Source organism: Neolamprologus multifasciatus, chromosome 17 (genome assembly GCF_963576455.1).
Source record: "Neolamprologus multifasciatus chromosome 17, fNeoMul1.2, whole genome shotgun sequence".
In the NCBI taxonomy this organism is placed as follows: Eukaryota; Metazoa; Chordata; class Actinopteri; order Cichliformes; family Cichlidae; genus Neolamprologus; species Neolamprologus multifasciatus.
The window spans coordinates 28,330,734-28,335,052 of record NC_140455.1 but is presented as its reverse complement, the minus strand read 5'-3'; the positions used below and the strand labels follow the sequence as shown (position 1 = coordinate 28,335,052).

General features: G+C 40.6%; 1 protein-coding gene across 3 annotated transcripts in view; it reads left to right on the top strand.

Moving 5' to 3' along the window:
* cacna1c (calcium channel, voltage-dependent, L type, alpha 1C subunit) overlaps positions 1 to 4,319 on the top strand; it is a 222,779-nt gene that overhangs the window by 48,063 nt on the left and 170,397 nt on the right. The gene's annotated exons all lie outside the window — the stretch shown is intronic.

Here is a 4,319-nt window from a genome sequence, read left to right as displayed (position 1 = left end):
TATTTAGTCACGTGATTGAACACACACCCAAACACCCACCCATACACACACCAGTACACCAGTCATCCATTAGTCTGAAACTGATTCAGTGAGACATGCGTGTTGGTTCAACAGCTTGTTACTAATGAGCCAAAATGGCCGCCGCCGCGCCACAGTTTCCAGGCCAGAGCAGGGAACAACGGCCCCTGGGGCAGAAAAACTGGGCGAGAGGAAGGATCAGAAGGGCTGGATTTAAATGGAGCTCATTAGCTTGTGGTAGCCATGAGAGGTCCCTGCACACTAAGGAGAAGTGCACACACACACATAACACACACACACACCGCACACACACGCCCACACACACACTCAGGCATGAATGCAAACACAGATGGATTGTCTTATACGTACATTATGGACACACACAGGCAACTATAAAAGCTTTCTGCAATTTCCAGAGAAGAGAAAAGAATTAGTTTAGAGATCAGGAGAAGAGGAAAGAAGGTGAGATTGAAAGGCAGGAAAACGGAGGGAAAGAAAGGCAGAGAAACAATCATTTTTGGTTGGATAGGACCACTGGCAGAGTGGTGAGTTTTCCAGATGGCGGAGAGACTTGCATGTGTGTGTTCGTGTGTGTGGTTTTCGCCAGTCGTACCCCCTTCCCTGCCTTCCCTGCTTGTCCACCCACTCAACATATGTCCTTCCATCCTCTCTTTCCTCCCTTCTTCTCCTCATCCCTAATCCATTTAATCATCAAATATTTTTGTCGTGTCATTTCTACCAGTTCACTGAGTGAGCTGAAATATGGGTGGCACACATGTTTCTTTTGTCACAGGAAGTGCCCTTTGTGTTCCACTTGAGCTTTCTGATGTATTTATATCCATAAACACACACATACACACACTGTGCCTTTTTCACTCTGCAGCCAAACTCGCATCAAAGGGGTGTTTGATTTCTTCTTCTGCTGCCCAGGCCCCACATGTCCTAGTAGGCTGGGGGTAGAAAGAGCAGGGAGGGGCTGAGCTGTAAGCCTGGAACTCTCTGAGGCTCAGAACTATAAATCTGCAAAAACACCCAATTAGACGCTTTGCATTTGTCAGTCAAACATTTTGCTAATCTTTGTTGGAAATTTTCAATGCGAGATTTGTCATGAATCTGCTCCACTTTGCTGGGATTTTTAGAATTATACATTGATGACTGGTGAAATGCAATTAATGTAGAATAAAATGGATAGATGAATGGATATTGTCAGTCTGGTTTAGATTTTGACTGACTGGCAGTAATGTGTAATTCACGTCCTGGTAATTTATTATTAATCTTTAAAGTTCATATACTGTTCCCAGTACAAAACCTTAATGTGTATAGTGTGTCTTGGCACATATTCATGTGTTTTGTCCACACTTCTTAGGATGAGAGACACACAACAGTTTCTCGTGTAAGAGCATATTTGTGCATCGTTGTGCTGGGAAGTGCTGTGTATTTGTGCAGCTGTAAATCAGAGAATGCCGTTCTCTGATAAACACAGCGAATATGCTAATGTGGGCACTGTGCTCACTCGATGGATGCATGTTGGATTATTTTTGAAGATATCCAAGCTTTAGGCCATTTAACTGACTGAAACTAAGTTTTACTTAGTGTAAAGAAAAAGAACAGAGGAGAAAAAAATTGCAGTTTGGAAGGTAAACATCACAAGGTGCTTTGCATGATGTACAAATAAAATCACATTGCAAACTTAAAACCAGCATGCTGCAAACAAATGGATCACATATTGAATAACCTAAAGAGATATGAAATAATGGAATAAAATGAAGTTGGTATAAAATCAGGGCAGCACGTTGCTGCAGTGGTTAGCACTGCTCCCTTACAGCAAGCAGGTCCTGAGTTTGAATCTACCATCTGTCCAGGGCTTTTGCATGTTCTCTCCATGTTTGCGTGGGTTCTCTCAAAGTACTCCGGCTTCCTCCCACAGTCCAAAGACATGCAGTTAGTGGGGTTAGGTTAACTGATAGTTCTAAATTGCCTATAGGTGAGAATGGTTGTCTCTCTGTGTGTTAGGCTGGTGACTTGTCCAGGGTATACCCTGCCTTATGATCTCACCCTCCCGACCCTGATAAGGATAAGCGGAAGAGAATGGATGGATGGTGTGAAATCAGTTCACAATTTCAATTTTCCTTGGTGCCCAATGCCTGTTGGGAGACCACATCACAAATGAATGCCACTAATTCTAATTTGTCTAAGCAATCAAAGCACTTGCTGAGGTAGTTTGGGACACTTCTGGACAAATATCTTTTGCAGCATAAATGTCATGATGTGTCCCCAACAAAGACACAACCAAAAAATCTCACCACTGCAGGACGGGGTGTTTCTTTTTCATCTAGATCTCATGGAGTATTTTTGCTCGACAGCTGGAATGTTATTAAAAATCTTTGTTCTTGAAATGCTTGCTTTTAATTTATTCATTTGTGTGTTTTCGCTAGCTCTTGCTTAACAAATGCAGTGCCTGACTGGCGATGGACCAAGGGGTTAATTTGGCTGTCAACTTGTAATCCTATCGCCTGACACATATCTCAAACACAATGGTCCAGGATTTTACTGTTTACTCTTCTGTATATGACAAAATAGATTTTGTTCATTGTTAGATTTAAATGCCACCATAAAAGAAAATAACTGGGCATGATAAAGGAGAGTCAATTGAGACTATTCTGTCTTAAAACTAAAAAAAAAATCAAGTATAATGGGGGGACAGTAACCTCCAGATGAATTGGAATTCCATGAAATCTATTAGTTATGGCTAAAGCGAATAAGAAAGGCAGTCTGTTGGTTATAGAGTGATTATAGAGTACTGGGGTCACAATTGTTTTTTGAGCCATTCTAACAACTGCTGTTCTGCTGGACCTTTGTTGACTCCTAGCTTCTTTACTATTTCCCTTCTTTATGTTTTCCTTAATAAAGGCAAACATTTTGAGGCAGAAGGAGACAAAAAAACAATAAAAAAAAAAAACAGATACACGATTCAGTGAGATATTAAAGAGAGAGAAACAAGGAGTGACATGACTGGAATTGACATCACAATTCACTGTCACTGTCTTCACCTAAGACACAGAAGAAGCCAGGATGGAGTCTGTTTTTTTTTTTTTCATTTACATTTATTAAAAGACCAATGACATTTTTATCCTGGTAGATTTAAAGAGTGTGCCGGGTAACTCGAGAGATCATAAGTATTCCAAATGTGCTTATCATCAATCTGTAAGCAACTTGTTTTATTCCTGTTTCCTTTGCCTTTTTTTATTGTACTTTATTAACACAGACTACTGACTGTTGCATAATTTGAGTTTAACTACAAAAAAAACAGACCTTTGTTCCCATGGCCCCTCATCACCTGATGGGGGATGTGCAGGATGGGTAGAGCTGGAACTATAAACTTAACGCACCCTCCGAGACTGTGGCTCTGCCAGACTGTGGAGCTAAACTATGAGCACATTCATTAGCATTTTATTGCTTGTAGGCACATCAATTAATCACAGACGAGCATAGCTCCAAGCACACACGCACACACACAGACACACTTTTTTGTCTAAACTTGACAACACTCGACAAAGAGACACACGCTCACCTTTGCTTCTGAGCACACACGCAGACATTACAGCATATGTACTTCACTTGATGGCTCCCTGGTGTGTTGTACCTTAGACCACAATTTCTCTCTGGGTCGCCATATCACACACAGACATATTCGCTCATGTAATGTCTCTGTACAAACTGTGAAGACACTTATTGACTCAACAGTAAAACGGCGTCACCTCGGCTCCCCTCTAATTTCTCCATGAAGGTTTTATGGAAGGAATCTTAATAGTGGTTAATTGTAGTTTCATTTATAGTTTCAGGGCCATTTGTATTTGTGTCAGAGCTCCTCATAATGACAACTGCTCTTCTTAATGACTTTTAGTCGCGGTACAGAGTTATTAACCATTTTACAGTGAGATCGTGATTTGCACTGCAATATTCTTCCATTATCTTTTATCCTCAAGGTATTTTACCATTTAGACTCCTTATGTGTGCTTTCGGTTATTAATTTCTCTTCTTTTTTTGAATTAACCAAGAGCTTTTGGACTATGTGACAATTGTCATTCAGTCTGATGACCCTTAAATCCAATCGCTTTTCTTCTCCTAGATTAAGGTGGCAGCATCGGACGACTCTCATTTCAATCAAGTTTTAAGCATCAAAAAAATAAATAAACCTTCTCTTTCATCTGAAGTGATTGTGTTTAGCTCAGAGTAAAGCAGATTTGCAGACTGAATTGGAAAATGGCCACCATAGTTGAAATAAAAGCATTTCAGCAGGT